The 12782-nt window shown below is 44.1% G+C and overlaps 1 pseudogene across 1 annotated transcript; it reads right to left on the bottom strand.

Annotated features, from left to right (window-relative positions):
• Positions 1-1947: 1947 nt before the first annotated feature.
• LOC144218002 (immunoglobulin kappa variable 2-30 pseudogene) lies at positions 1948-2961 on the bottom strand (annotated as a pseudogene). Its single transcript, XR_013331020.1, has 2 exons — positions 2895-2961; positions 1948-2486 (listed from the first exon to the last, which is right to left on the bottom strand). The product of XR_013331020.1 is annotated as an immunoglobulin kappa variable 2-30 pseudogene (transcript).
• Positions 2962-12782: the final 9821 nt, after the last annotated feature.

The following is a 12782-nucleotide window of genomic DNA, read 5'->3' as shown; positions in this document are numbered from 1 at the left end:
TTATTTATTTTGAGAGAGGACAGAGAGGCAGAGAGAGCACAAGCAGAGGAGAGGTATACAGAGAGAGGTAGAGAGAGAATCCCAAGCAGGCTCTACACTATCACCACTGAGCCTGATGCAGGGTTCGGACTCACCAACCGTGAGACTATGACCTCATCTACAGTTGGACGCTTAACCGACTGAGCCACCCAAGGACCCCTATCAACTTTTACTTCTAAAGCACTGTGTTATGGCAGGTAATTGACATGAGCCCAACTTAAGTCAGATATAATGTTTGAGCACTATTTTAATTGAGGTCTACTCAAAGCATATAATTTATTTATATTTTCAGTGGAACATACAATAGAAGTTCTTTTTTAGGTAAGACCTTGTTCTGTAAAATTAACGTATTTACCTATTGCATGAAATGGATTTTGAAAATATTATACCAAATTTGTCATTGCCAAAGTAATATTTAGGCTGGGGCATCTTAAAATGAAACCATTTGAGAAAAATACTTCATATAACTCTCTACACTTGCTGTGGTCTCTGTACTTTCTATGCTTTGCATCATTCAGCTTGATTTGTTTTCTGAGAACCTACGTTGGAACTCGAAGAACTCCCTTTTTGTCTCAGAAAAAGGTCATTGAGAGAAATAAAATCTTCCTGGATAGGACTTTCTGTGTGTGCATGTTGCATGTCTGTCTGTGTGTGTGTGTTGTTGTTGTTGTTGTCGTTTTACAGAAGTATGGAGATACACAATGTGACATTGGCTTCAGGTGTACGACCTAGATTCAGACAAGCCCATACGCTATGCTGTGCTCACAGGTGTAGCTGCTGTCTGTCCCCACGGACACTACGACACTAGCACTGACTGTGTTCCCTGTGCTTTCATCGCAGTGACTTACTCTTTCTATAATCGGAAGTCTGTGCTTCTCGTTCCTTTTCAGCCATTTTTTCCATTTCCTTTGCCTGCTTCCTATCTGGCAACCACCGTTTGCTCTCTGTATTCATGTGTCTGTTTATATGTCTTTTGATGTCTTTCCTTTGATTTGCTTTTTAGATTCCATATATAAATGAAATCCTAATCATATGGTATATGTCTTTCTCCGTCTGACATCGGTCACCTACCATAATACTGTCATGGGTTGTTGCAAATGCAGTACTTCATTCTCTTCTACGGTGAGTGACATCCATTGTGTGTAATGACCGCATCTTCTTTACAGGAGCAGAAGCTCATCTGTGCTATGAAGTTACAACAGCGTGTTTGGGTCCTCGAACACCAAACGCTCTGACAAAGTGTTCTCTGCCATGTTTGCTGTGGGAATAGTGTGCATGGAACGTTGTCAGGAGGACATTGTACAAGAGGGATTTGTGTCACTGGTAATGAAGAAGTTGAGAACGTGCAAAAATGAGAAATGATATATGCACGATACCAAATATTATTGTATTGAAAAAAGCAAAACTTGTTAGCTCCAAATGTATTCAACTTGTGTTGTCACAAATATGCTTCTGTTTGCTGACTCTTCAGTCACAAATGAGTCACCTCTCGTGATATCATATTTGCTCTGATGACAAAAGACTCTTTGTACACTAGGAATCCAAACTTTTCCTGATTGTTCTCAGTTCATCCCACCTGACACCTGACACCAGCTTGTCAAGATGTTCCCTCAAAATGTCAATGGGATGGGAACAGAAGTATTAAAAAGGAGACATAGAAAAGTGGGTAAATATCTATTTCTTACTATTGCCAGATCTCCTTTTTAAAAATAGACCCATTGGCCGAAACCCAGCATGTATATAACTTGTGTTCCACATTCTGCCCCAGGTGTCTGCCTGTCACGCTGACTGAATTGATGACAGGAGTCCAAGCAGGGAGACTTGGGAAGGGTTTTCAGTCACCTGTGCCTTTTCCCATGACCACCTGCTCCCAAGGCCCTCAGATCCCTTCAGACCCTGCTGCTTCAATCAACAAGGACATGCCGTTTCCAGGGCCTCGGCGCTCTGTGGTGCCTGAGCTGCAGCCGAGGTCCCTGTGGCCCAGAGCCCACAGCTGCCACCTAGTCCCCTGGGGCCTCTACTGTCTTCTTCCTCAGACTCAGGATGTGCGGTGCCTGCTCCCCAGACCAACAGCACGTGTGGGCAGCGGGGCCGTGACAGGAGGGAGGTTTGTGTTCGGGACTGAATCACTGTGCGAGGAGCGTGTGTACCTTGGTAGCAGTAATAGACTCCAATGTCCTCAGCCTCCACCCTGCTGATTCTTAGGGTGAAATCTGTCCCTGACCCGCTGCCACTGAACCTGTCAGGGACCCCAGAGGCCCGATTAGAAACCTTATAGATGAGGAGCCGTGGAGACTGGCCCGGCTTCTGCTGGTACCAATCTAAATACGTGTCTCCATCACTGTCCTCAAGGCTCTGACTGGCCCTGCAGGAGATGGAGGCCGGCTGTCCAAGGGTGACGGGCAGGGACCCCGGGGTCTGAGTCAGCACGACATCCCCACTGCATCCTAAAGGAAGAAGAGAGAAGTGCAAGGTTATGTGCAAACTTTGTGAGAAAAGTTCATAATTTCCCTTTTACTGTTTATTTCAGACTTAAAAATAGCATGGTACACGATTTTGAGTCGCGACTCAAAACTTTCTAATTTCAAGAAAGAACCAGAGATTTGTAGGACATAAAAGGGTCTCTAGCAGTTACCTAAGCACCCCCCTTTGGTGCTTAAGTAATTAGCAGAGTACACACATGTCCTGTTCCTTCTGGAATGTTCCTCTCTTACAGATCTAACGTTCACCTGCCACGTCCCACAGGGCAAGACCACCCAGCCCTCAGGCCAACAAGGTTTGTGTGGGAAGCAGTGTCACCATCGAGTCCTCCCCACCAGCCCGATTTCCTTCCTCTTTGGGCACTCTGCCCTCACCTGGCGTCCAGAGCAGGAAGAGCCCCAGGAGCTGAGCAGGAAACCTCATTCTGAGGAGTTACGTGGATGAGCCCTGCTAAGTCCAGACTCCTTGAGAGCTGATCTTTTATTTCAGAATTGCAAGGGAAGGGACACTATGCAAATCCGCTGTGGGTGCAGCCATGTATAAAGAGCCAGCAGGAGGGGGGTATGACCTCTCATGTGACCAAAGTGACAGAAAAGATTTTCTGTGTTTGGAGCAAAACTAATCAAGATACAGTCTCTGCTTCCTGAGTGGGAGAAGAGACATATTCAAATGTTTCGTTCTGTTTCCACTGTCGTATTTCTAGTTTTTTAGCTTTTTCTCAGGTACAGTTTACACTTCTATGTGAAAAGTTTGACCTTGATTGGCCAGAGCGACCTTGAGAAAGAAGAACAAAGCTGGAAGTATCACGATCCTAGATTTCTAACTAGACATCAAAGCTATAGTAATCAAAACAGTACGGTACTAGCACAAAGCATAGATACATAGATCAATGGAACAGAACAGAGCCCAGTAATAAACCCTTGTTTATCAAGTCCATTCATCTGTGACAACGGAGGCAAGGATATACAATGGGGGATAGCTCTTCAAAAAACAGTGCTGGGAAATCTGGACATCTACATGCAGAAGAATGACACTGGACCCATTTCTTGCACCACACACAAAAATAAACTCAAAATGCATTAAAGACCTAAATGTGAGACCTGAAACCATAAGTACCTAGTGCTGGGTGCCGCACCGGCCTCGCTGGATGACACAGTCACAGGGGGGAAATAGCAGCGTTTGCATCGCTCTTGCCATGAGAAGTGACAACTGGTATCTCCTTCTGCTACTACTGGCTCATGTTGGAAATGAGCTGCTGGTATTGATCAGGCCTCACAATATTCTAAATCAGACTGATATTCCCCACACAGGTACGTCCTGAGGCAATGCATACTCCTGACTCTTCAAAAGAGATTTCAGATGAAAGCACTGTGGATGATTGCCAAAAGGCTCTTCCTATTATGGACCTTGTAGATCTAAGACTTAGATCNACAGGTACGTCCTGAGGCAATGCATACTCCTGACTCTTCAAAAGAGATTTCAGATGAAAGCACTGTGGATGATTGCCAAAAGGCTCTTCCTATTATGGACCTTGTAGATCTAACACTTAGATCATAAAGGGGGTTAAGAACACAAGAGTTACCATTAAGCCTGGCCCTGAAACAAAGAGCCTAATTTAGAGTTAAGGAACAGATAAGGGCAGAAATTAAGTTAATACTTACACATTTTCTAACTGGTGATGTATGACAGTCCCTTCCCTAAGGCCTACTTTCCACAAACGCCCTCCCTTACACTGGTGGCTGGGATGAGGATAGATAAGAGGAGCTAAAACATAACCCCACAACAAAGGCTAACACATTTAGGACCTCCATGGTGTTTACACATTCAGCATCAAGTCAAAAAAGTTTATTAACCAGCTCAAAAATATTCGTCCTCTCGTGAGCCAGACAGAATGACTCTTAGCCTATCTATATACAACTTAACCTACATCCTAATCCTAGCGTTATTAACTTAGGATATGTATGTTGTCCTGTTTTTCACTAAGAACACCCTGTTATTTCTGTAGTTGTAAGATTTACTCAACCTCACTGTGATTGGGGTAATTCTGCAAGAATACTTCTGAAAAACCTGTGAGAAACACTTTTCAAAGCATCTTATCACAAAGAGTTTTCTATTGTAAAAATTCCTTTTTCTGATCTCATGTTGTCGTTGGACCTTTCAATAAAGACACCAAAACCGACAGTGCAGAGATGCTTGCCTTGGTGATCAGAAAGAATCTCGGGGCTCTCTCACTCTCTCTCTCGCTGACACCATCCATCCTTCTGGGACCCCTGGACCGGCTGGAGCGGGTCTCCAGCACTACTAAGTGATAATAAGAAATAAATCACATGTAAAGTCAGTCTGGGCTTTGACCATGATCACTAGACACGTCCAAGGACCTTCTGGCGTCCCATGGTCCATGGGCGCCCTCTTGTGGCCATGTGCAGGGAGACATCTTGAGTTGTTTTTCCTGTTACGTGACTCTGTCATTTGGAGCATAAAGTGACCTTCCCTCATGTACACTTTCAAACCTGTTTTATTTCCGACGTCCGTAACAAGTCATAATTGCTTTCCGGGCTCTATGGCAGAGTGTGGCCACATTAGGGAGTTGTCCAACTTTTAAGTCAGATGTCAGCGGTTTCTGAACTGCCATTCCCCCACCACGTCTGGAATCCAGACACTACAGAGGCCGCCCAAGGTTTCGTCGCCCAGCACTTTAGCAATGCGGCGACTGCAGAGGAGAATTGGAGTCCACAGAGACTCAATCAGTCTGTACATGCAACACATTTTATTTTACTCTCTCAGTGGTGATGTCTGCTGTCGTTTCTGTCTTTTCTGTCCTGCTGGCCTCCCCCACGTCCCTGGGAAGGTCCGGGAACACAGGGTGACAGGTGCACAGGAAAGCAGGACGTCAGGTTCTCAGTTCTGATTGGATCTCAGCTTCACTGCATTTAATGATCTTGCCTGGCTCCCTGGTCTAGAGAAATCAAGAGCTCCCACGTCCATTGCTAGTGACCCCCAGAATTTTCTCCAAATAACTGCATGGACTGGAGGTAGTTCCCGAGAGGTCTGCTGTCTGCTGGTGGAGAAGGCTGGATGCAAGTGCTAAGCCCTGTGAATGAAACTCCCTAAAGCATCAGGTCAGAAGATCTTGACCACACCAAAAAAATAAAATAAAATCTCTGTACGTCACTTAGAGAGCTGATAGTTCTGTTTGTGTATGTGTTTTGTTTTACTTATTTTAAAATTTAAATCCAAGGNTGGCCTCCCCCACGTCCCTGGGAAGGTCCGGGAACACAGGGTGACAGGTGCACAGGAAAGCAGGACGTCAGGTTCTCAGTTCTGATTGGATCTCAGCTTCACTGCATTTAATGATCTTGCCTGGCTCCCTGGTCTAGAGAAATCAAGAGCTCCCACGTCCATTGCTAGTGACCCCCAGAATTTTCTCCAAATAACTGCATGGACTGGAGGTAGTTCCCGAGAGGTCTGCTGTCTGCTGGTGGAGAAGGCTGGATGCAAGTGCTAGGCCCTGTGAATGAAACTCCCTAAAGCATCAGGTCAGAAGATCTTGACCACACCAAAAAAATAAAATAAAATCTCTGTACGTCACTTAGAGAGCTGATAGTTCTGTTTGTGTATGTGTTTTGTTTTACTTATTTTAAAATTTAAATCCAAGGTAGGTAACATATAGTGCTATACTGGTGGCAAGACTAGAATTTAGTGATTCATCAATTAAATATAACACCCAGTGCTCATTCCTGCAAGTGCCATCCTTAATGCCCATCCCCCATTTGGCCCATTCCTTCACTCAACACCCTTCCAGCAACCCTTCATTTGTTCTCTACATTTAAGAGTCACTGTGGTTTGCCTTCCTCTCTGTTTTCATCTTATTTTTCCATCCCTTGGCCTATGTTCATCTGTTTTGTTTCTTAATTCCACATATGACTGAAGTCACATGAGATTTATCTTTCTCTGACTGACTTATTAGGCTTAGCTTAATACTCTCTAGTTTCATCCATGTTGTTGCAAATGGCAAGATTTCATTCTTTTGATTGCTGATAATACTCCATTCTCTCCGTCTCTGTCTCTGCCTCTCTGTGTGTGTGTGTGTGTATCTTCTTTATCCATTCATCAATTGATGGTCATTTGGGCTCTTTCTATAGTTTGGCTATTGTTGCTAGCACTGCTATAAACATTGTGGGGCATGTGCCCCTTTGAATCAGCATGTTCGTATCCTTTGAATAAATACCTAGAGGTGTCATTGCTTGGTCTTAACCCAGCTCATTTTTAATTTTCTGAGGAACCCCCATACTGTTTTCCAGAGTGGCCTCACCAGTTTGCATTCCCACCAGCCAGTGCAAAAGTGTTCTCCACTGGTATCCAGCTCTGTTAAAGACAGGAGGAAAGGGCAAAAGAAATGTATGTTTCTGGTAATAAATATAGTGGAACGAAAGGATCAAGGCATAATNTTTAAGAGTCACTGTGGTTTGCCTTCCTCTCTGTTTTCATCTTATTTTTCCATCCCTTGGCCTATGTTCATCTGTTTTGTTTCTTAATTCCACATATGACTGAAGTCACATGAGATTTATCTTTCTCTGACTGACTTATTAGGCTTAGCTTAATACTCTCTAGTTTCATCCATGTTGTTGCAAATGGCAAGATTTCATTCTTTTGATTGCTGATAATACTCCATTCTCTCTGTCTCTGTCTCTGTCTCTCTGTGTGTGTGTGTGTGTATCTTCTTTATCCATTCTTCAATTGATGGACATTTGGGCTCTTTCCATAGTTTGGCTATTGTTGCTAGCACTGCTATAAACATTGTGGGGCATGTGCCCCTTTGAATCAGCATGTTCGTATCCTTTGAATAAATACCTAGAGGTGTCATTGCTTGGTCTTAACCCAGCTCATTTTTAATTTTCTGAGGAACCCCCATACTGTTTTCCAGAGTGGCCTCACCAGTTTGCATTCCCACCAGCCAGTGCAAAAGTGTTCTCCACTGGTATCCAGCTCTGTTAAAGACAGGAGGAAAGGGCAAAAGAAATGTATGTTTCTGGTAATAAATATAGTGGAACGAAAGGATCAAGGCATAATTTTAAATTATTTTTTTCTGCATAGTTATGGAAAATCTCTTCCCACGTATACTCTTTCTTTTCATGTATTTTGTGCAGCCAAAGCCATGAGTTCCCAGTTTAGAAGAAGGTTCTGTGTGTTAGAACAAGAGAACAGGATTCACTCCCTTCAACTTTCAGTGTATCCTGGACATTTCCATGGACTTGCATCGAAGGTGCTCACTAGGGACCTGGGTGCTGGGTCAGAGCAGCTCACCAGCATTATTCCAGAAGTTGTGACTCCAGAGCTCCAGCACTGGAGAATGGTGCCCTTTTGACGTCCAGCTCTGTGGTACTTTGTTCTGGCAGGCTTGGAGACGATCACCCAAACTGGAAACGTGGATTGTGACAAAAAAAGGAACAATGAGAAACATGTGTTTTCTTTTGTTACCAATCAATGCCTGAAAAGTCTACTCTTACAAAGTAGTCTTTACAATGCTTCAGTTTCAGGCAGTTTTGTTATTTTCTGTGAAATTAATGTGAAATCTGTAAGAGTCTCTGATTCTGGCTGCTGTTTTATCACATAATCTGTTGCTCTGAAATACACCACACACGTAACTTTCTATAGAATTGGTTACCCAGGCTTTATGTCTTTCCTATACTCCCTGTAAACAGAAAGTGTGATGCTCTTAATTCTAACAGACCATCCTGTGCCCTGGACACCAAAAGTACCCATGAGCTAGGTTGGTCAAAGCAGCCTGGACACAAATGGTTACATCTGGTGAAGGGACATGTGGGTTGTGTGGGGGGGACAGAGCAGCTCTGTGTGTCTATACTTGACCATCAGCAGCTGATTGAGAAAAAAATCTTACACAGGTGGGTGTTGCTTTAGTTTTGTCTGTGTTGGAGGAGATTAGTTCAGGCTCAATGACACTAGAAGCGTGAGCGTGACGTGGGAAGGCAGTGTTGCAGGGGGCACTTCTGAGTCTGTGTCCTGTCACAGGTGAAGAGTAAGAGACTCTCCCCCATTGTGGGCATGTGTGCTGTACACTTTGTGGGTCCAAACAGCCCAAACCCACGCTGTGTTGTTGAAGCTCAGACACACACAGAGGCCTCCTCCTTCCATGGAGACGAATGGAGGTACATCCTGATTAAAGATCAGGTGACGTCATTGTCACAACCGAGATCAACCCAGCCATTGAGGACACCCCCAACCGTAGGTGACCTGGAGGGGAGTTCCGCACCTGAGGCCCCTGGGATTAAATGTGTCCAACTCTTCGGAACAATTACAATGTTTCACCCACGAGGGGATGACTCCCGGGGTACAGGGAGGTCGGGGAGGCTCATGCATGTGTTTCATCCTCCGAGCAGAGAGGTTCTCTCAAAGCCCTGAGAGACCAGGTATGCTTACCCACCTGACTTTTCTGTCCCAAGACCTTACTCTTCCTCTCCTGATTATGAATCTGTATCCAACTATTTGTCTTAGTTTTGTTTCCTTTTTTTGAAATCAGTATAAAAAATCATATACAGGTACACAGTTCATGTGCTGGAGATGAAGGCATTTTGTCTGTCAGTGTGAAACTCTGCTGTGTGCAGACTAACCGGGCAGAGTAAGACAATAACTCTATTGCCATCCGAGCTTCTCTGCCTGGTAAGTTTTCACCTCCTCTAAGACCTGCCCTAGGCTCGCCCTGGCAGAAAGGGGAGTCACGGCTCTAACGGTCTCGAAGTCACAGCTTGTCTGCCAATTTAATAATTGCTTACACCGCCTGTTGGGACCTTGTAAGAAACCCTGGTTTGCTTGAGACATAAGGATTCTAGCCTTTTAAACTTAAGTTGAAGTTCTGTTGAACAAAGAATTTGAGACTTGGAAGAGAGAAATTGAATTTAGTATTCCTGGAAAAAAATAATTTTCTTTGTTTCCTTTTTATTTAGAAAAGCTAATCTATTTGCAGAAAAATGGATACTATAAGCTGCAAATCTCAAATTCACTTTTTCTTCCATATTCAGCTCTTTCAAGAATCTACAAAATGCTTAAATTTTGAAGAAGTGAATATTAGATGATCTGGAATAAGCAAGATCAGATTAAATCACTTAAAGTGATTTTTAAAAATTACCCAAAATTCCCTTTGACCCTCTCCTTTTATTCATTTCTTAACACAAATTGAACTTCAGGCCAAGAAAGAGGCAAGAGCTGAATGGAGTATTCAGTGGCCGCTGACCATACAGGTTCCGTCTGCATGAGTAAATGAAGAGATTGACAGAGTGACCTATGGGAGCCACAGCTGCACACCAGTGACCTTTACATCCATTTGGCCTTTTGTAGCAGGAGCCCAGGGGCACCCAAGGTCCAAGTGCTGCTGGAAGCTTCACCTGCCTTCACTTAGTAGTGCTTCCAGAAATTGCACGTTGATCTCCTAAAGCACCTACTCAGCCTTGCACAGAATAAGGATCAGAAATAAAAGAAATTGTGGTAGGAACCCCTCCCTAAGGAGAACGAAAAAAATTGAAGAAGAGAGAAGAGAAGACTTCAAGGTCACCTAGATATGAGTCCAGCTGCCTACATCCCTCATGTTCCTGTAAACTGAAACAACTTAATCAGACTACATGTTTATGTGTATTACCATATATGGGAGACAAAGAAATAGAAAATGCATAAAAAATCCTATGCCATATGATGTGGGCCGCTCAGTTCTTTTGGGTACGAACCCAACTGAGCGGTGCCGGCAAAATAAAGTTGCTTCCTGGAAAGAAAAGTCTCGGTGTCATGACTCTCTGAGCGAGAATCCTGCAACAAAATAAAATACAAAATAACATAAAAATAGAATGAATGAGTTCTGAGTCCCCTGGAGCAGTTATATGATGGAATTACGAGATTTCACAAAAAACTATAGGCTGTAATAATTGATGAGACCCTCCTCGGGCACATTTCCCCCCCACATTTCCTATTCTTACTCTAGTGAGTGGGGATCAACCTCAACCCAAAGAGCGGCTCTCTTATGGTCTAGCATTCCAGCAGCCCTCAGTAAAATTTTAGACTCATTATTTCCATAAAATATTTTTCCCCATTGGTGAAAGATCCCTGCCTGGGGACCCCATGACCAGGATTGGGAGCACCTTCCCTTCCATTGTGTTCGTCGTCTGTCTTTGCCTCTCAGAAGGAATCACCTTTGGTGTCTGACGCGGGGACAAGCCCATCCACCTCTAGGAGGACTGGTCTGGCCCTGGGACCTGGTGACATGAAGTCAGGCGGCTTTGAGTATGGCCCAGAGCAGAGGAGGGTGATGCAGCAGGTCCAGCCCCCGAGTGCAGAGAGACCTGTCCCTGGGCTAGTGAGGACACTGAGGTCCAATTCAGATAGGTGTTTCCATTACTGTGCAGGAGGCTCTGACTGTCCCTGCAGGAGATGGAGGCCGGCTGTCCAGGGGGGACGGGCAGGGACAGAGGGGTCTAGGTCAGCACAATATCCCCACTGGATCCTAAAGAAAGGAGAGAGAAGTGCCGAGTTAGATACAAATATTTTTAGCAAGTTTCATTGTTTCCATCTCATTTATTGTAGCTAAAATACGACTTTGTATTTCTCCCATTACTTGTGACTTCCAGCAGGCACCGAAAATGCACTATCACAATAATGAACCTGACATCTGTGAAGTGGAGAGAGGTCTCTAATCATCGCTGACTCCCTCCCTACCTTCTGTGTCACAGTCCTCACCAGAGCGCAAGCCCTAGTTCCTTCTGGAACCTTCCTCAGTCTCACAGATAGCACGCACATCTGGGGGACATCTCTGGAGGAGGGTGGGAGGGTGTAAATGGCCATCAGAGCTTTGTGGTCTTCTGTCATTACTGCTGTTGCTGTCGCCCTGAGAGGCTGAGCCTCCTGGGGACGTTTGTGTTTGGGGCTATGACACTGCAGGGTCCCCCGGTGCCCTCTCATAGACATGGACAGCTTCCCCCGACTCCACACCAGTGACCGTGGGATGGATGAGGACCATTTAGGATGCACGTGTGTGTCCACTGTGAATTTGTGGAAATACACTGATGCATTGTCTTTTTTTTTTTTAAACTTTCTTTAAGTTTATTTATTTATTTTGAGAGAGAGGCAGAGAGGCAAAGAGAGCACAAGTAGAGACGGAGCATAGAGAGGTCGAGAGAGAATCCCAAGCATGCTCTACACTATCACCAGTGAGCCTGATGCAAGGCTCATACTCACTAACCTTGAGACTATGACCTGATCTGAAGTTGGGCGCTTAACTGACTGAGCCACCGAGGGGCCCCTAAAACATACTTTTACTTCTAATGCACTCTGTTATGGCAGGTAATTGACATGAGCCCAAGTTAAGTCAGATATAATGTTTGAGCACTATATTTATTGAGATCTACTCAAAGCATGTAATTTATTTACATTTTCTTTTTTTTTTAATGTTTTTNGTCGGACGCTTAACCGACTAAGCCACCCAGGCGCCCCAATTTATTTACATTTTCAATGGAACATACAATAGAAGTTCATTTTTAGGTAAGACCTTGTTCTGTAAAATTAACGTATTGACCTATTGCATGAAATAGTTTCTGACCATACTACCATATTTGTCATCTCCAAAGTAGTGTAGGTGATCTTTAAATGATCCCTTCTTGGAAATAAACTTTATATCATTCTTACAGTTCCTGTGGTCCATGAGGTACATTCTATGCTCTACAGTATTCAGCTTGTTTTGTTTTCTCAGAACCTCCTTTTGAATTCTGAGAACTCCCTTTTTGTCTCAGAAAAGGGTCATTGAGACAAAATCGTCCTGTATAGGTTCTGTGTGTGCACGTGTGTATATTTGTGCTTGTGTGTGTTGTTGTTGTTGTATTGACGTATGGAGATACACAACATTGCATTTGTGTCAGGTGTAGGACATAGACATCAGACTAGCCCATTCCCTATGCTGTGCTCACAGGTGTAGCTGTCATCTGTCCCCACGGACACTATGACAAGAGCACTGACTGTGTTCCCTGTGCTTTATCACAGTGACTTACTCGTTCTGTTACCAGAAGGCTGTGCCTCTCATACATTTTCAGCCATTTTTCCATCCCCTTTGCCTGCTTCCCGTCTGGCAACCACCAGTTTGTTCTCTGTATCTATCTGTCTGTTTATATGTCTTTTGATGTCTTTCCTTTGATTTGCTTTTTAGATTCCATATATAAATGAAATCCTAATCATATGGTTATTGTCTTTCTCCGTCTGACGTAAGTCAC

This window comes from Crocuta crocuta, unplaced genomic scaffold (assembly GCF_008692635.1).
Source record: "Crocuta crocuta isolate KB4526 unplaced genomic scaffold, BGI_CrCroc_1.0 scaffold481, whole genome shotgun sequence".
Lineage (NCBI taxonomy): Eukaryota > Metazoa > Chordata > Mammalia > Carnivora > Hyaenidae > Crocuta > Crocuta crocuta.
The sequence above is the reverse complement of the archived record's forward strand: the minus strand, read 5'-3'. Positions and strand labels throughout refer to the sequence as shown.